This window comes from Dipodomys merriami, unplaced genomic scaffold, assembly GCF_024711535.1.
Source record: "Dipodomys merriami isolate MVZ:Mamm:240054 unplaced genomic scaffold, mDipMer1.0.p SCAF_4, whole genome shotgun sequence".
NCBI lineage: Eukaryota > Metazoa > Chordata > Mammalia > Rodentia > Heteromyidae > Dipodomys > Dipodomys merriami.
Genome location: NW_027205603.1, coordinates 45,954,531 through 45,980,746, shown reverse-complemented (window position 1 = coordinate 45,980,746; position 26,216 = coordinate 45,954,531). Strand labels below are relative to the sequence as shown.

Below are 26,216 nucleotides of genomic sequence, written 5' to 3'. Positions count from 1 at the left end.
AAATGTTATGCCTAGTACTAGGCTGCTGTGATAGGGCAGGAGGAAGATTACTTAATCCAAGTCTGAGTGAGAGCCAGGAAGGAAATTTCAGATTTGTTTACATAAGTGATTAGAAGACATTATATGTTTATTCAACAGGTAAGTCATATGATGTGAATGACCCAAATGAAAAACTTAAAAACTAAATGTACATATATTTACTACATACAAATACATATATACAAAACCAACCTTAAAATGTTAAGCCTGGGCTGGGAAGGTGGCTCAGTGGTAGAGCACTTGCCTTGCATGCATGAGGCCCTGGGTTCAATTCCTCAACACCACATAAGCAAAACGAAAAAAGCCGGAAGTGGAGTTGTGGCTCAAGTGGTAGAGCGCAAGCCTTAAGCTGAAGAGCTGAGGGACAGCGCCCAGGCCCAGAGTTCAGGCCCCACAACTGGACCCCCCCAAAAAAATTAAAAAAAAAAAAGTTAAGCCTATAGAAAGTTTTTAAGTGTTTTAAATGCTTATTAAAATGTTGATTTTTGAGTTTGGCCAGGTTCAATTTACAGAGATACAGAGAAGCCAGAATTAACTTCTACAAATGGAGAATTGTTATTAATTGAACTAAAGTGTCATATTCTATAAACCCTACCATTTTTATGAATTTCACTTTTTAGTTCACTATTTTACATATACCATATGTCAACATGTACCTAATCAAAAATGAAAGAAAAGTTGGCTAGATTAGATTATTGAAATCTTATTAAAATAAAAGATCTTGTCAAGGTCCAAGTAAAAACAGCTAATCTGCATGAGAGACAATGAAGAGTTACATATAAAATGTGCAGGCTGATCCTCAGGATAATGTCTAAAGAAAGGGCAACAAGGGTCATTTGTGATATCATGTTCAAAAAGTCTAAGGTGTTTGTCAAGAAAATACAGCTAGAAATTAAGGACCTGGTTAATTCAGAAACTGATATTCATTCATAAATTTGATATATGCTCTGATTAATAATAGGTCCTATATAATCACACAGGGTTAATTTTTGATGCTTTTGAACAAGCAAAGTGGAAAGCTAGAGCTAAACTCTGTGGGTCTAACAGCTATAACAATATCAGGGGCTGAGAAGGGAGGTGATAATTTAACTCTAAGGAGTACTGAATGCAAAAATCTCAGACCCCTCAGACAAAATTCAGGGATCTAAAGTAAAAAATTTAGTCCTGTCAAAACTAGCACACCAGGACTATCACAGCCCAGAAGTGTCTTTGCTCATTTGTACCTACTTCAAAATCAGAGACATTTTTTGTCTCAGCAATCATAGAAAGAAAATCAAAAGAAAATGTGTGAAGAAAACAACAGAGATTAATTTTAAATTATATTGTTTTGGTAAATTTCAGGTACTTTTAAATAAACTTTAAGGTGGCCCAGTGCCAGTGGCTTGTACTCTGTTCAAAGTCAGCTCAGGCAGGAAAAATCCATGAAACTTTTATGTTCAATTAATCACTTAAGTGGCAGAGTACCATCCTTGACTGAAAAAGCTACAATACCCAGACCTAGAGTTCAAGCCCCAGTATCAGCACAAAAAAATAAAATAGGAAAAAATAAAAGGCAAGCTTATCATATATACTAATCATTACAGTAAATAAAGGTGCAGCTTTAAAAGTGAGTGATACAAATTTGATTGCTAGTCAGTATTTATGAGAAAAAATACTAGAAAGATTAAAAGTAAATAAACCAGCTCAAAACTTTATGTCTGAGTTTCTGTGTTATAAAACATACAATCATAAACATACTCTAAAGACAGAGGCTGAGTATACAAGCATTTATACTCATCTACAGTATTATAGTTTGTAAACAGAAGTAGTTTTTAAAGATAGAATTATCAACAATACATTGAAGACATTAAATACTAATGAGAATATCTGTGTGCAGGTTTTGAACTCATAATACATAATTTGGCTTTTGGCAACATATATGCCCAAATATCCTAAAAAAATCAAGAAGCTTGATGTGGTTGATAATGGGAATTTTCTTCATAGAGTAGAAAACCAAAGTCAAATTTGAGAGCATTATGGCTAAACTTTTATGTAGAACACAAACACTGGTGATGTGTAACGTCTTCATATTGCACATTATTTGGGGATAAAATGCAAAATCAAAAGGGTGGAATTTGGCTTTTTTACACTGACATTTTTATAAATATGTATACAAATAATAAAATAAATCTAGGCCAAAAGATTTTATAGCATAGGATGCTAAGGTGTCTGAATTTGATCATATAAAAAAGATGCTACAGGGCTGGGAAGGTGGCTCAGTGGTAGAGCACTTGCCTTGCATGCATGAGGCCCTGGGTTCAATTCCTCAGCACCACATAAGCAAAAAGAAATAAAGCTGGAAGTGGTGCTGTGGCTCAAGTGGTAGAGCCATAGCCTTGAGCTGAAGAGCTGAGGGACAGCCCCCAGACCCAGTATTCAGGCCCCACGACTGGAAACCCCCCCCAAAAAAAAAACATGCTACAAAAAGTCTTGAAAAAATAAGGCATTCTAAAATTTTTGCTCCATAATATTCTTTAAATTTCATAGTAAACAATGAAGCAAAAATTTCTTCTCTCTCACTTAGTTCTTTTTTTCTTTTATAACGTTATCCAAAGGGCTTTATATAATTTCTACCTTTTGGCTTCAATGAAACATTGAAAAGTTTTATGCAAATTAGAAGCCATTACAGAATCACAATGAAAGTCAGACAACCGTCATGATGCCATTAAAACTCAGCCCGAAGTTGTGTGCATACTCACAGAAACTGTGGTGATATTAGTAAAGATATAAATTATGGAATGCAAGTAGTATGTATTCTCAGCCTAACTATCTTTTTCGAAATGTGTAAAATTCTAATTTTGTACAATGTTTCAAGTGAAATGGTACGTAACCCAAAATTCCATATACCCTATATTCATGAAAGCATCACAGTGATTCAGATTTTGAAAAAAAAAAAAGAAATGATAATATTTACAAAGTCTTTACTTTGGATGCCAGCACATTGCATCTTCGTATTGATGTTAGTAATTCCAACTTACAAAATGCAAAAGAAAAAAAAAAGAAAAAAGAAACATACTGTGGCTTCCTGTTTTGCATTCCTGTAATTCCCTTTAACATAGATTTTCTTTCCCACTGAAAAATTTAAAAGCATGTTTTAAATATTGATTTCAGATTACCCAGAAAAAATTAATTAATTGCAAGTTGTACACCAATTCATAAGGTGATTACCAACTTTACAATAAGTATTTTATCTTTTGGTTGGTCTATTTACTCAATAAAAACACTAGAATTTGGTATGAAATTATTTGGACAGGACTCCTTGCTTCATCATGTTGGGGTAAATAAATTTGGAGAATGTTCTTCCTTTTTATGTGACATGATATATATTTGATGTTAAAAATTTGAGAAACAAAAAAATTGTGTGCAAAAAAAATAAATAAACCTGTGCCAGGTGCCGGTGGCTCAAACCTCTCTAATCCTAGCTACTCAGGCGGCTGAGATCTGAGGATCATGGTTCGAAGCCAGGCCTGGCAGGAAAGTCCGTTTAAAAGTGGTTTATCTCCAATAAACCACTAGAAAACTGGAAGTGGCGCTGTGGCTCAAGCGGTAGAGCGCTCTCCTTGAGCTGAAGAGCGCAAGGACAGTGCCCAAGCGGAGTTCAAGCCCCATGACCGACCAAATAAATAAATAAATAAACCCTTCAATTCTACTACTCTTTATTCTTATATTTTCTTCAGAATCCAACATATTTTGAAAGGCATTATTGTTAATAAATTATCAATATGAAGTTTGCACTTTAACATAAAGTTTGTAATTCAACATGAATATATGATCTACAAACATGACCATTTACTACATGTTCAGCAACGTATAGTTGTCTTATTTGTTATAGGCTAGGAGCTTGGAGATGACACTGAAAGCCATCCAGTTAAAATTCTATTCTATATTCTATATTCTATATCAGTTTGAACAATTTTCTCTCTAAAATTTATTTCCTTGTCTTAATGTATGATAATGATGGCCCTGTTTTCATAAGATTTTTTTCGAAGTTGTAAAGAGATTACTTGCCCAGATCAGGTGCATTAACAAATGCTTACTGATTTTATTCCATGTCCAAGTTACTGACAGACACAAAGCAAACAAGATAGGGCCATTGCTCCAGTGATACTTGTAGTCCATTGGGAAACAAATATCACAAAGATTAGTTACATTCATAATAAATTTAGAAAGGAAAATATAAGTGAGAAAGAACACAAAAGGGAATAAAACCTGGTTCAAGGTGACCCTGTAGTTTAGAAAAAAGAAAAAAAAACTGTCCTAAGATGTTGTCTGGGCACTGATAGCCCACATCTGTAATCCTAGTACTTAAGATGCTGAGTTCTGAAGATCAAAGTTCAAAGCCAGCCAGGGCAGAAACTCCAAGTAAGCAGCAAAATGTCAGAAGCCAAGGCATCAGAAGCCCAGAGTTCAAGCCCCAATGCCATCACAAAGATAGACAGACAGACAGACAAGACAGACAGGCAGACAGACAGACCAGACAGACAGACAGACAGACAGACAGACAGACAGACAGACAGACAGACAGACAGACAGACAGATAGATAGATAGATAGATAGATAGATAGATAGATAGATAGATAGATAGATAGATAGATAGATAGATAGGCAAACAAGCAAATAAATAACTGGAACTTGGAGAAATAGTCCTGGGAAGAAGTATAAGAAGAGAACTGAGCAGAGAATTCCAGGTTCTAGAAGGGCCCTGAGCTAAGTATGTTTTAGGGCTGGAAGACTGGTTGAAAATTGATATGTTTCTGGGCTGGGAAGGTGGCTCAGTGGTAGAGCGCTTGCCTTGCATGCTCGAGGCCCTGGGTTCGATTCCTCAGCACCACATAAGCAAAAAGAAAAAAGCCGGAAGTGGCGCTGTGGCTCATAGTGGTAGAGCGCTAGCCTTGAGCTGAAGAGCTGAGGGACAGCGCCCAGGCCCAGAGTTCAGGCCCCACGACCGGACCCAAAAAAAAAAAAAAAAAAAAAAGAAAAAAAGAAAATTGATATGTTTCTTTCAATGTAGTCCAAAGTACCATACCCATGTGGGGTGGAGTCCCTTTTTTCAAGATTAGGTAAAAAAGATGTACCAATTTTGCCAAACATTCAGAAAAGTATCCATCCACTTGACTTTTCTAATCTGAATATGCCTTACTTCCATTTTGAATTTATAATCATGATGATCATGATGATGATGCAGCTGTGGAAATGCTAGGAGCTATTCATGTGAAAACATCCATGTGCTCAGATAACTGAACTAAGATCATTTGTCAAGGCAAGAGAAAGATATAACAATAGAAATAATAGTTCTAAGCATCTTTAGCAAATATTTACTAAGAAATGAATCTGTTTAACCCTAGAGTGGGTGCTATTACCATAAGTTTTAGGAGAACAGCTGACATAATTTAGTGTCATGCTTTACTTGAATTTTATTGTTTGTCTTATTTTTTAAGAGACTGAACATATCATTAAATAAACCCAGCTTCAGATGAATGATATTGAACTCCATCAAAAGTTACACAGAGATAGAATTTATAATGGGGAAAAGTATAGAAAACAGACTGTGAAGTCACTGGATAAGAATGCAGAGGGCAGGGTAACAACAAAGGCTGAGGGGAATGGTTGATCATCAAGGGCAAGCACCTTGGTTCAGTTTATGTTAATAGACCTATTATGGAGAAAGGGTCTGAGTAAAGTTAACAGGCTCCGAAGCGCACAAGCCACTTAAAGAAAGAAGAAGGGTTTTTTGGTGGTTTTTTTTTAACTACAAAAAGAAAGTGGCCATCTTTTATTTGACTTATTAAGATGAAATTAGAAAATTTTTTTCTACCTATTGGAAATAAAGATCTTAACAAACCAACATTTATTGCTTTTAGAAATACGAACAACTGTATATAAAGTATATAAAAAATACAACAGGATAGCAACATTGGCTCTTTCCTTATATCTGAAAAGCTGCTGTGACTGATCATAAATGACTCACTTCAAACTTTATTTTACCATGCCTCTGCATGTTCAAGTCACATACCATTGCTGGGTTTCTAGACTTATTGAATATTCAGCAATTTAATTATAAACAGATAAAGGATTTAAGTTTTTACCTGAACCTAAAAAGGGGCTTTAAAAAATATTTATTATTTTTGTGGTCAGTTATTTTTTTTAATTTTTTTATTGTAAAGATACTATACAGAGGGTTACAGTTACATGAGTGAGGTAATGAGTACACTTCCTCTTGAACATTGTTACCCCCTCCATTGTTTTCCCCCTACCATCTCCTCCCTCCCTCCCTTCCCCAAGGTTCTTTTTTTTTTTTTTTGATTGTGATTAAGTGATTACTTAATTTCCAGAAATTCACAGTATTGTGGAATAATGATGCTCATTTAAAGTCACAAGTTCATTCTAACTTTCCTGGAGCAAATTGTCTATCACAGTCTGTAATATATAATGGTGCTCACATGTTATATACCATATATGTGATCAGCAGCATGGGGATATTTGGTAGTGGTTCAACCAGATGAGTGGGAGTTCTTTGTTTCTTAAGTCCTGTTAGTTTTGTCATATCACCTAACATTTTGGATTTATCATCCACTTATCAGGGAGGTGGTCAGTTATTTTTTAAAAAACTATTTCTCACAGTTTTTGTACAAATTAGTTGTACAAACAGATTTCAATTCAACATTTCAAGTTATGAATATAATGTGCCTTGATCAATATCACCCTTTCCAATATTCTCCCCCATCTATCCCAATTCTATCATGTTCTCAAGTTATTTGGGTCCATTTTCACATAAGCACACTGGGTATTATGACTGCATTCACCTACCATTCCTCTCTATTGGTCTGCCCCCGAAGACAAGTCACACTCTCTTCAGACAAAGGTTAACCAATGACTAATTCAAAGAGCAAGCAATTTTTAAAAAAGATGACTTAAATTGGTTAAAAAAAATTGTATACAGAAGTATTAGAAGTACTGACTGTTTCATTTGTTGCTTCTAGTTTAAAATTCAAGTGCTCTTGGTGGGAAAAAGGAGATGTAATAACCAGGTGAGTAACTGGCTCACATGGTAGAGCACATGTCTGAGATCCTGAGTTCAAACCCCAGTACCACTTATAGAAAAAGAAAAAGAGAAAGAGAGAGAGGGGCGGGGGACAGGGAAAGAGAGAGAGAGAAAGTAGAACAAGTCCTTCATGGCTCATAGGTGTAATCCTGGAATCCTATATTAGATATGAAGATTGGGGTTTGAAACCAGCCCAGGCAGGAAAGTCCATGAGACTCTTATTTCTCATAAACCACCAAAAAGCCTGAAGTAGAGCTGTGGTTCAAGTGTTAAAGTGCCAGCCCCATGAGAGAAAAATAGTCCCGGGGGGGGGGGGGGGGGGGGGGGGGGGAGGGGAGAGGCTGGGAAGGGATGTGAAGGGTAAACAAAGGAGGAGGCTGCAATGCTTGGTAAGAAATGTATGCATTATCCTGCCCATGTAATTGTAACTCCTCTGTACAGTATGTTCACAAATAAAATAAAATAAAATTAAAAAAAAATAGTCCCTAGGTCGAGCCCCAGTGACAGCACAAAATAAATAAATAAATAACCTTGTCAATGTTCTAACAGGTAGTGACAAACATCTCAGTGCTCAAAGATAATATCTAAAAGCACACTAAACTAATATAAAGTTTTGTAAGACCTATACAAGGAAATCTTATTCAAATCTCCTTATTTCCAGGACTCAATTTCCTCTAGGTGACTCACTAAATCTATCTGCTGCTTACATATCTACCACAGTGCTTTAATTGCATTCTTGTCTGAGGTTTTTATATGGTAATGGAAAGAATTATGTAAGGGACACACTGACATCGGAAGGAAATTGCTGTACTTTTGAATATGACCCACCTACAACATGATCCTTTTGAGCACACTCAGAGCTCTTGACAGTCAAGTCTGCACTAGTACTATCAACCAACTTCATAATTTTATTCAAGAGTATAAGAAAAGTCTACCTGAACATTTCCAGTGAGATTCACTGAATTTTGCTGAACAAAGGTACAATGAGTAATGGGTGTTCAGGTTAGAAAGTGAGGACAATCATTGCTTTGTGTAGTACAGTGGTATATACTAGTAGACACTACAGATAGGTTTTTTTGTTTGCATATTTTTATTTATTTTTATTTTAAAATGAGTTTTCAACTCATTTTTATTTTTATTCAAAATTTGCACTATAAGCCGAGCACCTGTGGCTCTTACCTATAATCCTACATTCTCAGGAGGTTGAGCATTGAGGATCTTGGTTCAAAGCTAGCCTGGGCAGGAAAATATCATGAGATTCTTATCTCCAATGAACTACCCAAAAAGCCAGAAGTGGAGGTGTAATTCAAGTGGTAGAATGCTAGCCTTGAGCACAAAAGCTCAGGAACAGTGCTCAGCCACTGAGTACAAAACCAGCACCAATAAGTAAATAAAACAAAATATTTATTTTCCATGTATAGCTTGACAAATTTTCTCTCTGACGAGTCTCAAGGTACTCCATTAAGGCTAGTCTTTTCTGAATGGGACAAACACTCTGAGAAGCATACTCGCACCTCACCAATGTTTTCTTTTTATTCTTTTCTTTCCTTTTTGGCCAGTCTAAGGGCTTAAACTCTGGGCCTGCACATTGTCTCCGAGCTCCTTTTACATTCAGCACAGAAGTGCATGTAAAACTATTGTGTTCCTACAGGGCACAGTTCAAAAACAAATGATCTAATTCTATCCTCTGATGAGAAAACCCAGGCACATGAGTTATCCAGTCAAGGTCATTATTGGGATTAGAAACAATTACTTTTTGCAGTAATATGTGTAACATTATGAACTATTCCAGCCATATTTGCTGGCAAGGTTGAGGGAAAACAAGGAAAATTTTCCATATATCATTGTTTGATAGGTGAAACTGATACATAATGTTGGATGGTTTTGTAACCATTGTTTCACATATCATCTGTATCTTTTATTTGCAGTCTTGGATTCACTAAAACATTTTTTTTTTTTGCCAGTCCTGATGTTTAAACTCGGGGTCTGGACACTGTCCTTGAGTTTCTTTTGCTCAAGACTAGCATTCTACCACTTGAGCCACAGAGCCACTTCTGGCCTTTTCTGTTTCTGTGGTATGAGGAATCGAACTCAGGGGTTAAAAAAAGAAGTTCCTAGTTGGGCGCCAGAGGCTCATTCCTATAATCCTAGCTAATAGGAACTTCTGTTTTTGCTGTTAATCATGAAGTTCTTGAAGAATGCTAGGTTTATAGCAAATATTCAATAATTTCCCCTCAATAATAAAATTAATATAGTAAAAAAATTTATCATGAGACCTTGTGATATGCTTCCCTTCTTTTGATCAGTTAAAATATCATGAAAAATTATTTTCCTCAAACTGATGCAAATTAATTTGGAAATACTGACATACTGGGCAGTTTTCTACAAATACACTGTTGATCCAAAATAATAAAAGATATAGGAATTAAAGAGGACTTCTTTCTTTTGTTTGTTTGCTTCATTTTATTATAAATTTCTCTTTCAAATTCATGGCAGTTAAATGGGGAATATTTGTCTTAGTTCCATTTCCACTTAGTTTCTAGTAAACAAAATAGTAAGTAGACACACAAAAATTTTGTTAATAATTAAAACAAAAGTTTGTTAATAATGCAACACCTGATAATTTTCTCTAGCCTTATCTCTCATAATACATTCTGTTGTACATAATTTTCTGATCCCAATGACAGTCTTCTACAGTCCAAATCTTGGCTCTGCTGAATAGACTCCAGCAAAGCCTACCCCAAGTGATCCTCTCCTAAAGATAGAGCACTTGATTCCATACTATCTACATTTGAAAAAATGTAAGAAATGAAAGTTGTGATTTGTACTTTCCCCAGGCCATGTTTTTCTTTTGGCAGTACCAGGATTCGAATTCAGGGCATTGCTCTTGCTGACAACTAAGCTAATATGAGCTCCTGAGTCATACCTCCAATCCTGTTTTCCAGTTTCTTTGTTTGTGTTTGGGGGGGGGGATTAAATGTGTTTTAACTTTATTTTATTGTAAAGGTGATGTACAAAGGGATTACAGTTACATAACTAAGGTAATGAGTTTATTTCTTGTTGAACAGTGTTACCCCATCCCACGTTTTCTCCCACTTTCCCTCCCCCCCAAATAATAAAGTTCTTTTCCAGCATATCGCCATGTGAGTATTGCTGTTGCATTGGTTCACCATTTGTCCTTTGTCTCACCATTTTCTTATTCCCTTTTCCTTCCCCAAATCAGATAAATGTATATACAAGACACAGGGTACCAAAATTAAAAACAGTGACAACAGGAGAGTAACCAAAGGAAAAAAAAGTAAAAGAAAAAAAGAAATAACTTCATACAGTATATTAAAAACAACAATATCAATAGCAACAACAACAAAAGCCCTCTTATTTCTATATCTTGGAGTTCATTTCAATTAGCATCATTTTATATGGTCATATGAACATAGTTATTGAGCTATTGTGATCTGCTAGGGCTATGCTAGACATGTGCTAATTATTACTAATGAGAAACCATGGAGCCTTTGTATCACTTAATATAATTTTTTCCAAGTCTTTCCATTTCCTCACAAATGAAGTGATCTCATTCTTCCTGATGGAAGCATAGAATTCCATTGTGTGTGTGTGTGTGTGTGTGTGTGTGTGTGTGTGTGTGTGTGTATATATATACATACCACATTTTCTTAAGCCACTCATCTACTGAGAGGCATCTGGGATGGTTCCATATCTTAGCTATGGTAAATAATGCTGCAATAAACAAAGTTGTGCTGGTAGCTTTAGTGTGCCCTGGTTTGTGATCATTTGGGTATATGCCAGTTTCTTTGTTTTGTTTCATTTTGTTTTGCTTTGCTCTAAGATAAAGACTTTCTTCCCCTCTGAACACACATGTGGGCAGTAATCTGCCTATATTTAGGCTGCCTGATATCACTGCCCCCAACTTTCCTTCAAGAATGTAGTCTCAGGGACTTTTTTACCTGACTGGCCTGGTACTGGTGTTCCCAGTATCAACATTCAAGATAGCTAAGGATGACAGGTATGTACTTCTGTGCCCAACAATGATTTTAGAAGGGGCCTCATAACATTTTCTGCCCACGGTTGGCCTTAAGCCTTGATGCTCTAGTTCTCAGCCTCCCAAGTGGTAGATTTACAGATGTGAACAACCAGCACCTAACTTGGGCCATTTCTCTAGTTGTTTGAATCCTCTTATTTCCCAAGAACAGCCCTTTCTAATTCCATTAGATAAGACAATCATTTCCCCATGTTTTGAGCAAAGCTAAAAGATATACTGAGAAGCTGATCTATCTAATAAGGGTGATAACTTGGTCAGAGACAATTTACAGTTCCATTTGAAAGGAAAATATTGCACTCAGGACCAATTCAACGCTAACTACTTTGCAAGACTCTTTATATCCCATTTGCTATTTAATTAGCATTTCTAGTTTTACAAATGAGAAAACTGCCAGTTAAAAGGTATAATAACTTGAGCAAGGACACACACTCCTAACAAAAACAAAATTTCTAACAATTGTAACAGATTCCAGGCATCCTCATGTCAGTGCACACCATTTTGTGACTCTAGAACATCACTCTCTAATTTCCACAGTGGGCTCACATCTCCTGTGTTTCCAAACTCAAATATTTACTTCTTTTATAGTTACTAATTTCACTCTATTCACTAAAAGAAAAAAAATCTTGTTAGAAAATCCCTCATACAAAGACTTGGATTTTTAGAATCCATGTAATAAGTTTTAGCATCTTAAATGCCGGTGGAAATACTATAAAGGTCTAATATACAAAAGTCCCTTTGAAAGGTTTTCATCCTTTGGTCCCCAGAATCACTGGATATTCAAGTATATTACTATAAGCTCATGAATAGTAAGAACTTGTCATAGTATCTTTATAATGGTGTAAATACAAAGAAGTGCAAAACCTATCAGAATAATGGCTCTTGAATGTGTAAATCTCATTTTATTTGGATGCAGATCCTCTTTTATATATTATTATGTCCAGAAAATCAGTGTTACTCTCCTGCTTGTATATCCATTGCCTCTGCTCCCTTTTTGATTCCTTGGCTAGTACTTGGGCCTAAACTCGGAACAGTGGTTCCTTAGGTTTTTTCAGTCAAGGCTAGTGCTCTATCACTTGAGCTCCAGCTCTAATTCAGGCTTTTTTGGTGGTTAATTGGAAATAAGAGTCTTATGGACACTTCTGCTCAGACTGCTTTTGAACATCAATCCTCAGATCTCAGACTCCTGCAGACCTAGGATTATAAGCAGGAGTCACCAGCACCTGGTTGCCTTTCTGCTCCATATGTATCTCATCTGAACACTATGTCATCAAAATCTTAACTATTCTTCTGCACATCAATAGACTAGAGGAACTAATTTTGAATATAGAGTCCAATAATCAATAATGTTGACAAAGTCTAACATTTATCATTCTCCACAGTGTGATTTTTAAAAAATAGTTCAGTACTAAAAAAAATCCATGTCTCAACAATAATCAACAGTAACCTGTAGCATACATGAAATTTTGGTAGGCTCTGACTTCAAGAACCATAACCATAAATCAAGTAAAATGATTTCCTTTTTAATTACCAGATCATTTTTTAATAGTTAAAACTCCTGAAATTTTGCGCGTACTTCTCCTTGACTCCTACAAACTCTTAAAGGCACTCAGTTGACCAGATATTAATAAAACAAAGAGATTTTTTAATTAATTCTAAAGTTAATCACTCTTCCATATTACTGTAAACATTAGATAAATAAGTCAGATAGGCAAGCCACACCATGATCATCATATTAACATGTTTGGTTTGGGTTTGGGGTTTTTTGTTTTTTTGTTTTTTTGTGTCCGTTCGTGGAGCCTGAACTCTGGGCTTGGGCGCTGTCCCTCAGCTCTTCAGCTCAAGGCTAGCGCTCTACCACAGCGCCACAGCACCACTTCCAGCTTTTTTCTTTTTGTTTATGTGGTGCTGAGGAATCGAATCCAGGGCCTCAGGCATGCAAGGCAAGCGCTCTACAACTGAGCCACCTTCCCAGCCCCTTTTTTTTGGTTATTTTAAAGACAACTCTATGATTCCCAAGATGATATTGAACTCATGAGCTCAAGGGATCCTCCAGCTCAGCCTCCCTAAGAGCTGAGACTACAGATATGTGCTACTGCACCATGCCTAAATAAAAATTTATGCTTAGTTTTCAAACAGAATCTAGTAATATAAACAGTGGAAATAATAGTAGTTGGAGAGGAGGAACTTCTCACTCTTGGCTGTTTGTGGAATTAGAGTTAGCTCTTTGGTCCATACTCCTATCTACTTACCCACTTAAGCCTAGAGGAGATAGAAGGACCTACATGATTGGTAAACTTGAGAAGTCAAAATTGGGATGCCTATTTCTGCACAGTCCTTTTTTCTTTCCATAGCAAGCTGCATACACACTCCTATAAGAATTACGTGGAAAATAGGGATACAGGTGGACCCATTGCAACAATGAGATGTATAAGACGTTATGTGGAAAAACAAACTTTTCAACTTTGTAAAGTTGTAATGGGACGATAAAGGGAAACAAAAGAGGAAGCAACAATATTTGATAAGAAATGTACTCATTACCTTGCTCGTGTAATTGTAACTCCTCTGAATGGTATTTTCACAATAAAAAAAAACTTAGTAATAAAAAAAATAATAGACAAGGGGCTGGGAAGGTGGCTCAGTGGTAGAGCGCTTGCCTTGCATGCATGAGGCCCTGAGTTCGATTCCCCAGCACCACATAAGCAAAAAGAAAAAAAGCCGGAAGTGGCGCTGTGGCTCAAGTGGTAGAGCACTAGCCTTGAGCTGAAGAGCTGAGGGACAGTGCCCAGGCCCAGAGTTCAGGCCCTATGACCGGACCCAAAAAAAAAAAAAAAAATAGACAAGTAGACAAATTTTTAAAAAATGTGTTGGAAAAAAAAAAAGAATTACATGGAAAAGAATTCCTGCTATCTACACTCAATAAAATAAGGTATGAATACTGCACAATACATGCAAAAAGAAAATATGGGTTGTTAAACTATTATTAAATTTTGAATTTAATAAATTATTAATTTAAAAATTAAACTATTAAATTATACTAGCTCCTCAATCATCAAATTAAGTCTCCAATAAGGTTGGGCTAAAAAGTGTAAAAAGAGACATAAGCCTGATATTGATTACTTAAGAGAAAGACACATACTCAGTATTACATAATGACATACAAATTGGTAGAGACATGCAACATATATTTTAGTTCCTTCTCCATGATGAAAATTGTACTTCTATGTTTCTTGTAATAAAAAGGAAGACTCAGGGCTGGGAATGTGGCTCAGTGGCAGAGCGCTTACCTTGCATGAGGCCCTGGGTTCAATTCCTCAGCACCACATAAGCAGAAAAAAAAAAAAAGCCAGAAGTGGCGCTGTGGCTCAAGTGGTAGAGTGCTAGCCTTGAGCTGAAAAGCTAAGGGACAGTGCCTAGGTCCAGACCCCCCAAAAAAATAAAAAAAAGGAAGACTTAGAACTGGGCATTTTCTTCTTGGCACTTTAAAATAAAAACACTAAATGAATAGATTTTTTTAAAAAACAACTCCATGAAGCTGAAGGTTTTCAGCACTCATTAATGTAACCGATCCCTGTGCCATTAAGGGATTGTAAAACAAGAAAGCTCAATAAAATAATTATAATATCACATGTTTACTTAGTTCTGAGCCTTAAATGATGGGCCTTTGTACCTGATCATGCCTAGAGACTGCGTTTCATTACACGCACAATTAGATATACACACAAGCACAATTATAAATATACACCAGGACACTTAATAAAAAAAATACACATTTACTGACACATACAGCACACCTACAAATGCACACAACCATACTTAGAAATACAGATGAGTACATTTGCAGATACACACAAGCACACACTTCTCATTCACACGTGTCTTCCTGGGACAACATCTACCATGCTGTCTAACCCAGATTCTTAAACTACGAAAGAGTGTTACCTGTTTTGTTTGTTTGTTTTTTCTAAAAGTAAATTACCAAAGCAATGGTTGTTGTAAAAAACATTTTTGTTTTTTTGGAGTGGGGGGCAGTCATGGGGCCTGAACTCTGGGCCTGGGTGCTGTCCCTCAGCTCTTCAGCTCAAAGCTAGCACTCTACGACTTGAGCCACAGCACCACTTCCGGCTTTTTCTGCTTATGTGGTGCTGAGGAATTGAGCCCAGGGCCTCATGCATGTGAGGCAAGCACTCTACCACTGAGCCACCTTCCCAGGCTGAAAAACATTATTTTTAAGTGTTGACTTAATTCAGAATCTTCTATGAATAACAGGTAAACTCAAACCAAAAATCTAAACCTATGTGATCATATTTCTTAAGTTTTTAATTAGAAATTGCTAGCTTTCTGAACATCAGTTCTCTTTAAGTAGAATAAGGAATCAATACCCAATATTTTTATACAATATTCAGTTTCCTTTATAACTTCCCAATTTACACAGAATACAGTGAATGGCCACAGTTATGTAATTTTTCAAGTGATGGTTATATTAAAGAAATGTATAGTAAATGAAGAATACATTTCTTTTATAAGAAAGTACATGCTTTTACACACTTCAAAATATTTTATTATTTTTTTAATTTTTTATTGTGAAAATACCATACAGAGGGGTTACAATTACATGGGCAAGGTAATGAGTACATTTCTTATCAAGCATTGTTGCCTCCTCCTTTGTTTCCCCTTCCCATCTCCCATCCCCCCTTCACCCCCCCCCCAACCCCTCCATATGTCTGAGACAAGCAGAAAATATTTTATTTAAGGCTGAGAATGTAGCTTAGTGGTAGAGTGCCTGCCTAACATGCATAAGTTTGATTCCTCACTACCACATAAACAGAAAAAGCCAGAAGTAGCACTATGGCTCAAGTGTTAGAGTGCTAGCCTTGAGCAAAAATAAGCTCAGGGACAGTGCCCAGGCCTTCAGTTCATCAAGCCCTAGGACTGGCAAAAAAAAAAAAAAGTTTTTTAGAGTCATAGTCTAAATAAATACCCCAACGTACGCGTTGTTTACATTATGTTTCTTCAAGTTTCTGTTGCCTACATTTATCTAGCATCTCTCCCATCACCTCTGGTTTCAATCACTACAGTTTAAAGGAAAGAGAATCTCTTCCTTTAAATCTTCTCTAACTAGAATTCTAACTAGAATTTTAGTACTTTTCTTACATTCATTTCTAGTATCTGTCTAGAGATTTTGACTGACTATTCCTAACCAAAGATTCTACTACCTCTTTATGATCTTAAAAGGTTTCTCATAACTTCTTTTTGTAATATGTTCCTTTTTAACATTTTTCTCAAATATCAGTTTGAAAGCATGATGACATCATCCACTCATATTCTACACTAACCATGCCTAAGTCACTGTTTTTCTCTACCAATTGTCACCAAGCAAGCCACATTCTTTTTATCCTGAGTTGTCTTGTTTGCAAAGTTTTCTATTTTATCTCCCCAATTCCAATCCAATTTATCTATACCTGACAGATTAATTTCTCTAATCTTCCTAACATATAGTTCCATCAAGAAAGGGTGACACTAATCAAGATAGAGTGTACTTATAAACTCACTTATTTTTTGTTTTTTTTTTAATTTATTTTTTAACTCATATGTTGAATTGAAACCCCTTTATACTACTATGTAAAAATAATTTTAAAAATATATAACTTGGAAAACACAGTTTCATCATATATCCTCAGTGTGGAGAGTGGAGACAATGTGAAGGGAAAAAAATGTCCAATGACTCTTCAAGTGTAAAGAACGCAGGACTTTTCTTTTACTTGATGAACTTTAACTTAATTTCCCTTGACCTCTGATACAGAAAAATTAGTAAACTTAACTACTTTTCTACAACATAGTCACATGCCTCCTTCAAACTAAAGCAGCACTTTTTCCATTTTTTTTTAAACTATGACCTACAATAAGGCATATAATTTAAATTGTGGGCAAGTACACACCTAAGCACATCTCTTCTCATGTTTGCATCACAAAAATCTATTTTTTGACATCACAATATTCTACCATTTTATATGTGAATCGTGATCAGCTGAATTGATTTCATAGCCTCATAAAGATAATCAACCAGCCACTTAACCCCTCATCTAGACTTTCTACATCTTTTTTCTGAGACTAGCTCAATTATGTATCTCATGTAGTCACTTAATTTTACTCAGAAAACATTTTCCAAATGTATTAAAAATCAGGCAGTACCATGTGCATTGAGGACAAAATGACCATGAACAGAGCAAGCAGTCCAGGGATTCCAGGAGCTTAAGGGTCCTATCCCCCACAACCATAATCACTCTGATCCCTGCAGAGTATTTTTCTGGTCCATTCATTTCATAGGCATACCATGTTACTTTTCCTCATCTGCTGTATATAATTCCCATTACACAAATAGACTGTAACATATATTTTCAGTCTTACCTCCGTCTAATAAAGAAACCAATAAAATAAAAGCAAAAAACAACTGAGCTCCAATGGAGACTCTCCACTTACCAGCTTTGCAACTTAGGCAGAAAGGTCATTCACCTTCTCGCAAGCTCAGTTTCTTCATCTGTAAAATAAGAGTGCTGGCTACATCAGCAGTTTCCAAATTGGACTGCACAAAGTTTTCAAAGAGGTCCCAAAACATCACAGGAAAAAGTCTTTTCTAAAATAGGGTGGAGGAGTCATCAAACCCTCATTTCCCACCTGAACCCAAATGTGTAATTTATGAGAAGTAAAATTTCAGTACTAAATATGTTTTAAATTATTAATTATTTACCAATCATGATCTCTACCTCATCTGACACACAATTATGAGATGAAAGAAGAAAGTAGAAAGAAAAGAGAACAGACTGGAAAAAAGAAAAAAAGGGAAGACAAAGGAAAAAGAAAATAACTTCTCAATTATGTGAATGCATCTGAGAACTGGATTAAGAAGATTAATACATGTGTTGTCTTACTTTTCTACATTTCCAAAAGGCAATTTCTACGTTCCCATTTAATATATAGGAAAATTAAGTTTAGAAAGCTTAGATAACTTACTCAAGTGCTATAATTAAGAAGTAAGCCAGGTGTTATGGCTCTACTGCTAGCTACATAAAGAAGCTGAGACCAAGAAGATAGCAGTTTGAAGCCAGCCTGTGGAGCAAAGTCTTTTGAGAATCTATCTCCAATTAACCAGCAAAAAAACAGGGATTGAGGTGTGGCTCAAGTGGTAAAGTACCAGATGTGAACAAGAAAACTGAGCAAGAGTGTAAGGCCTTTAAGCCCCAATACGAGCACAAAGAGAAAAACAGTTGTTTGTAGGTTTTTTAAAGAATTAAGGCCAAGTTATTCTCTAATACTCCAAACCACTGTTCAAAAAAGATAACATCACTGGGCACCAGTGGCTCAGGGCACAGAATCAATCCTACCTACTCAGGAGGCTGAGATCTGTTGATTTTGATTCAAAAGCCAGCCAGGGCAGGTAAGTCTGTGAGCCTGTTATCTCCAATTAACCACCAGAAAACCAGAAGTGGTGCTGTAGCTCAAAGTGGTAGAATGCTAGCCTTGAGTGAAAAAAAGATCAGAGACAACATCCAAGTCCTGAGTTCAAGCCCCACGACCACCAATAACAACAATAACAAAATGTTGACTTTCCATTTCTTCTACTGATGATTCCCATCTCCTACCTGACTTAAATATTACAACTTCGAGGAGAATACTTTTGCATCATTTTTCTTTGACCCATTTAAAAAGAAAAACAAGGTTCAAAGAAGTGAACGTGATCTCTTCAATGTCAAAATACCTCAGCAAGGCAGGGACAGGTTTTACATACCTGAATTCATATTCTGTGCTCTTACTACAGGATGCTGCTTCTTTAGAAGGGAGAAAGAGAAATAGGGAAATGATCAGAGCAAAAGAGGCAGAATATAGAGAACAGGTTGGAGAATTATAAGAATTCCACTGCTGAGTTCAGACGGCTATTGAGTGAACTGAGATAATTTAACGGAAAGCCCCTTGAAAAATCTGAAACTCTACCAACAGAAAGCATTCCATTATTAGTGACTTACGCAGTGAACACCAAAGAAATGACCTTGTATAATTTAGTACAATTTCACATGGTAATTGCAAAATATGAAGAGTCGTGTAAGGAAGCAATTGCTTAGGAATCCTACAGAAGCTGATATGAAAGGAAGACACCGTGCCACTCTGGAGATTAGGAACAGGGAGTGGGTTATGTGTGCTTGTTTTCTGTACATGATCTACAGTCCCTGCTGGCAGTAGAATAATTCAAATTCTCAATTTTTCTTGGATTTCATCACATACTCAATCAAAAGTATGAAAGTCCGTATTTTAATATCCTTGCACAGTGTGAAAAATAATAGTATGCTCCACCACCTGAACTCTTAAAGCATTTTTTATTTTGATTGTCTTCCCATTATACGGAGAGATTGTCAGGATTTTATCAGGAAGATCATCCAAACAAACGAGGACATTATTAAGGTTCCAGGAGAGCTGCAAGTCACTGAAGGTATGAGTGATGAAAAGGAAGACAGCTGTGACAAGGACCACAAGGAGATCAGACAAAGAAGGCACATGCCTCTCAAGGAACGAGAGAAGGAAGCGAGAAAGGGAAAAGAAATCAGAATAGTTTAACCCCTTATAGCTCTTTGCAGTGCAAAAACTACAGTATTTTTGATCAATACTGAACATCTCTGTGACCAGCTTCCTTCTAGCAAATAAATTAGAAAGATTAAATAGATTAATACACTCTTATCAAATAACAATGGTCAGTATTGAGATAATAGTATGAATCATAACAAGATGTGCTGCTATTAGTAAAATACTACCTATTTTGTAATTTGTCATTGACTATACCTACACTTTCTTGGTTCATTGAATTATTTTGGACTTAAACTATGCTCTCCTTTTGTTTAACATTCACAAAACTGTTAATTAATAGCAAAGGACACTGGAGTAAGGTATAACTTAAGAAAAGCTGTCCCTTGCTAGAATGTATAATCTGGAATAAGAGAAGACAATGTAATTCATTTCTACAATAGAATGTGTTTGGAAAAAATACCCATGTCATAATGTTCAGTGAAATAACATCTCTGTAAAACAAACAAGCTTAGTGCCAGAATGTTTACTGTATTCTCTTAAGCAGAAGAAAACAGTGATTACCATAGGCTTTATTTTTTTCTTGGTACTTCACACATCATCTGAACTTAGCAAGAATCTTGTAATACTGTGATAACCAAAAACAAAGAACCTATAAATTTTTTAATTTTTTTTTCTTCAGTGCTGTGGATCCACCCCCAAAGCTTAACACAAGCTGGAAAAGAACCCTTCACTCAGCTACCTCTCCAGTCTCATGAAATAAATTCTCTAAGAAATAGTAAGGCAAATGTTGTATGTAGCCCTAGGAAGAGGCCATCAACTATGGAAGAGTAAGGATAAGGCCTAAGAGCAAAACCAAGACCAGAGCTTTCTGACAGATGAGTGGGGAACTTCTAAATGAAGACAGCATTGAGAGCTACTTTGGGCAGTAAGTGAATCATCTGAATTAGGTTTTGAATTCAGCATCCCAGGTAGTTTGAGTGGTAGACTAAAAAGAGAAGATAGGAGTTGGAAGTTCTTCAAGAGAAAAAGCAATGTTCTGCAGCTACATATGGCTTTAGATCCTATCCATCCAGAACCATTTGAATTGTATCCTCTAGTCAGTGAGAAGAAAGTTCATCCTGCCCCAAGCCAACATGGGCACACTTGGGTTATAGTAATAATAATAACAACAAAAACAACATGGGCACACTCAGGTTATAATAATAATAATAATAATAATAATAATAATAATAATATGCTTCTGGCTCTAGAGGTTTGTGAGGTAAAATCTTGACTAACAATGAACACTCTTAATAGAACAAAAATCAAGTGAAGGAATTTGAAAGGCGTGTTGAGATGGAACTGGTCAAATATGTTCACTAGCTTGGTGTAGGGATGTGAAAGAAAACCAGTATGGCTTGGGAGATCTGATGACAGGAAGTTAAGGGGCAACAGTTTTGGGGTAAACAGAGAACTAATGAGAGATTAGTGCAAAATCGAGTGCCCATGGGGATTCCATGGCAGGGTAAAACACAGGGCTAATACATAAATGCAAGACTGAGGCCTTTCTCTCTGCTCACTACCACCGGAACAGTTAGTAATCAGCAATAAAACAAGAACAAGTCAATGAGCAACCTTTTAAATTTAACAAGTCAAACTCCTTAAGAAAAACACTTAAGGAAGCCTCTAATAATAATAAAACCAACAAACAAATATGCACATCTAGGTTCATATACTTTCTGATACAGATTATATTACTGTCCCCATTATTCAGTTCCTTGTACTAGAACTATAGGCTCACACCCTGCACTGTGTAACTTTACAGTGTCTCCCACTGTGGGTGGAGTATACTTCCTCATCCCATTACCACTAAGCTTGGACAGGAAGTTCCTGTGACTAATGGAAGGTGAGTGAATGTGATGTCATTCCTTACATGGTTTGGTGTGCTGACTGTGAAAGAACTTGGCAGCTCTACTACTGTTCCTTCAACCTACAACTCAGACTTGAAACCCAATAAAAAGCCAATAGTATAACTGTGATCCAGAAGAGCCTAGGCTGGACCAACCAAATTACAGCCCTGGGAGTACAAAAATAAATAAAAAGGATCTGACACATGGATTAAGGGGTACAGTATCTGAACAGCTAGTACAAGGTTCTGAGCTCAAATCTCAGTACTGCCAAAAAGTAAATAAATGAACCACAGCAAGACACAAAGATTGTGCCTCTTGGTCACTGGTAAAGTAGCATTGTTACAGCAATCACTGACTGACACAGCTTTTCTCAGAATACAGAAAACAGAGTTATTGGAGGTTTTTCCCCTTCTCAGGAAGGGGATTTTCTGTAAAATCATAAGCTACTCATTTTGCCTGATTTCTTAGATTAAATAGAGTTGAGTTTTACAAAGGTATATATAATTTGAGAAAAAGCTGTTTCAGAAAAAAAAAAAAGATACAGAAAAATGGCAATCATCACTTGATGATCTGATGGCAAACATAAAGGAAGACTAAAAAAAAAAAAAAAAAACTAAAATAATCCAGGCACCAGTGGCTCATTCTTGTAATCTTAGCTACACAGAGGTTGGGATCTGAGGATTGCCATTCTAAGCCAGCCAGGGAAGGAAAGTCCGTGAGACTTTTATCTTCAATAAACTACTCAGAACCCCCCCCCCGGGGGGGGGGTAGATCCTGATATGATTGATAAGAAACATAAATCTAGAACTAAGTAGATAGGCATATTGGCCTTAAATTTTTATAAATTGGAATAGGTATTAGAAAATAATGGGTCATTTAATTTACTTTAAACTGACTAAATGACAACTATTTTAAACTGACAGTGAAAAAAAAAAAACAAGAAGTTAGCAACTAAACACTGGCTATTTCTCAGTTCTTATCCTTGCACACTTTGTACACATAATTCCATCACATGTATGCATGCTGGGAAACTCACTACGAAGAAAGAAGAGTGAAGAAAGCTGAATCAACTTGCTTGTCTTCAATGAAATGAGCATTCCAGGAAGAATTAGAACAGAACAGTGAATGAAGGTTGAATTGTGGGAAAGGAAATAAGATGAATTTGAAACTTATGCTCATCTTTTGTTTGTATATACTTATGTTTTTTACGTTCTTCATGAACAAATCTAAACTTCCCATTCTTTGTTTCCACCTTCCAGCTCTCATTCCCACAAGCTGAACTTCCTAAATTAGTGGGCTTTGTCTTTTATTTCCTATTTTTACTCTACTTCCACTTTTTAATATAAAAAATATCTTCATTGTTTACTTTTCAGGCTTATAGTTCATTTTATGTTTTGGCTATTACATGTCTAGACTCAAAATCATCTTGCTAGTTCCAAAATCATTTCTGGATTTTGATTTGTTAAAACTATTAAATATATCATACGTGAATAGAACCACATAAAATATTATCTGCAATATTTTCTTCACTATTCTTATTATTCTGATTATGGTATAGATGTTTAGAATGAGCTTACTGATACAAAATAAAAGCTTTTCACTGGAAATGCTACCACTTTATTGATAAATTAACAAAGACTTGACAGCCTTGATAAAATTGAGCCATCTAATCCATGGTCATGATAAATATCCTGTCATTGATATTATCTTCAATTCTGGAATTTTTGGCGCACACACACAAAAACCTACAGGTGTGGTTAAGTGTGGTCTTTCATCATATCTCATTACCTCCTTGTTGCCCCACTGTAAATTAATCAGGTACCAACTTTGTACGTAAGATAGATCAAGTAACTATCTGCTCTATTCTCAAATCTCTTTAGTATAAAATTCATAAATTATTTTGAGTTCTTAGGAAGGAGAGATTACTGCAACCAGTCAAGAATGTGTTTAGAATTTTTAACTTGTACTCAAATATTTTTCATTCATTAATTAGGTAGGGGGGAAAAGTCTCTGATTTATTTTTTTGTTAAGCAAAAAATAATAGAAAATAAATAATAACATCAAAAAGAGATGATTTGCTTAGTGATAAGGTTCTGGAAAAGAAAAGATGTATTTTATTCTTGATTGCATAATAATGTTTGTGTAGTGTTTATGAATGACCTGAATACTTTTTTTTTTTTTTTTTTTTTTGTCATGTGGCTTGAACTCTGGGCCTGGGCTCTGTCCCTCAGCATTTCAGCTCAAGGCTAGCACTCTACCACTTTAGCCACAGTGCCACTTCCAGTTTTCTGGTGGTTTGTTGGAGATAAGAGTCTCATGGACTTTCCTGCCTGGGCTGGCTTTGAACTTCAATCCTCAGATCTCAGCCTCCTGAGTAGCTAGGATTACAGGTGTGAGCCACTGGCACCTGGCTGAATGATCTGAATACTTTGATAGAAGTAAATCTTGTTGTATTCTTATGTGGAACCATGAACTAATTCTTGTAATGGGCCATTTTGGTTGTTGGTTCATGTAGACAATCATATAAAAGTTAAACATCCCTCCTTTCACAGATGTGACCCAGATACAGATGATGACATGAAACACTGAGAAGCTATGAGTCTTTTCAATTAATGCCATTTAGGAAAGCTCCCAATTTCTAGACCATGCACAAGGTTCAAAAAAACTTGTTTTCAAATAACAGGGTTGTGTATAAATTATAACTCACATTTCAACAAAAACTATATGCAAATTGGTAAGTGTGTTTCTGTTACATAGTAAATTATCATGTTTCCCCTCAGTCATACTTTATATTTCTTAGGATTTAAAAATATTCTGACAACACTTGTCATGAAAATTTGGTCATTTGTAAGGCCTTTCTGATGCAACTATTTCATGCTATATATGTGATCCTGTGTACAGAAAACTGAAATCAATATATATCTTCTTAAGGAAGAAAACTGAAAAGAAGAAAACTCTTTTAAAATGGTGTGCACATAGTTCCTAGCACAAAAGTAGTTGGAAAGAGTTAATGTGGTTCCCTACAGGGCTAAGTAATAAAGATGGTAGCTTCTGTTGTATGAAAAAAATGAGCATGGTTTTTCAGTTCTACTTCAGGTCTATTTATGTGGAGACACTATGATGATAGAAAATACTTGCTTCTTTAATTCACTTTACCATTTAATCTACAAATGCAAACCATTTTAAAGGATGCTTGAAAAAGTAAATTTGAAAGCCAACATTAACCCCCAAACCAGCTGAAGGCACTCAAAAGACAATAAGCGTAAAATTTCATTATACATACTTGAAGTGGGAATTTTTTTTTTTAAAAAAAAGCACCTTTCCAACAAAAATGATGAATGCTGTTCTGATTCTAATTGACAAGTGTTATATATAAGAGTTCTTGCCTTCATTCTTATCAAAGCTGTGGGGATTTCCAATGAGAGGACAATATTATGTGGGTGGAAACTTCTCAGAAGAATAGAGAACTTATCAGTATTTACTTAGGTTCTATTACATTCAGAGCCATAAAAGCAACTACACTCATAAATTTATAGCCAGTCAAGGATATTGCCTCTTCCCCAAAGAGGCTAGATATTAAAGGAGTGCAGCGAATGAGCTCAAATCATGAAGTGGTTTCAATATTGGAACAGTTTTCCCCCTTCATATTTCAACTTGTAGCCAATATGTTATGAAGAATCACTAGCTAGCTAACTTTGGACATTTGGAAGCAAATGTTCTCCTCTCATCTCCAGCTCTTACTCTCCTGTCCATCTTCCATTTTTTTAAGGACTTTACATCAGACACACCCATATAATCCATGGTAATCTATCTTAAGATCTTTAATCACATGAGCCTAATCCAGCCTTAGAACATCTACCCAGGAGTTAGAGATATGTGTGTATATTTTCATATTAATATTTAATAGTATAATTGAGTAGACAAGAATGTGATCACTAAGACTAATGATCACTAAGATGGTTATGGTAATATAGAATAAATTGTGGTAACTTTGAATCTAGAAAAATTCTATTTCACTTCAGAGCCAGAAAGGAAAAGAAATGGATTTTTCAATGAAAGCAGTCACTGATTAGAAAAGCAAATGGGAACACATTTTTAATCCCTAAGATTTTTGTAGTGTTGTATTTTAAATATAAGAACCTTGTTCATAATCTTTATAATTTGAGAAATAATATTTTTTAAAACGACACATATTTAAGAATAACCAGCAGTTTTTTAAACATTAGAAAGTCATTAGAAATGTATGGCAAAGCAAGAGAAACCACTATTCTCTTTTCTTTCCACTTTTCATGAGATGAAAACTGTTTTTAACTTTGACCCACTTACAGTGGCGAAGCCAGGTGAACTCTGCCCTGACTGCCAGCCTGTAAGAAGATGTTATTGCTTCTTCCCAGGAGAGTGTCAGCTCAACTCAATAAACACGCCATGTGGTACTGGCATTTAGGAAGCAAAGAAATTAGGAAGGTATAATTTTTGTTCCCCAGAAATTTTCAGTGTAAAAAGGACAGTTTTATTCTTTATTAGTCTGGTTCTTTTTTAATCCTCAAATTTAGAACAGGTTTGGTTTTGTTTTCTGTTG

At 35.8% G+C, this 26,216-nt stretch overlaps 1 protein-coding gene across 2 annotated transcripts in view; it reads right to left on the bottom strand.

Moving 5' to 3' along the window:
• The window catches only part of Hnf4g (hepatocyte nuclear factor 4 gamma), a 113,282-nt gene that overhangs the window by 59,121 nt on the left and 27,945 nt on the right, over positions 1 to 26,216 (bottom strand). For both annotated transcript variants that reach the window (XM_069990942.1, XM_069990944.1), the window contains exon 2: positions 17,655 to 17,712. The gene's annotated coding sequence lies outside the window, so the exon portion shown is untranslated. The remainder of the gene's footprint in view (positions 1 to 17,654; positions 17,713 to 26,216) is intronic.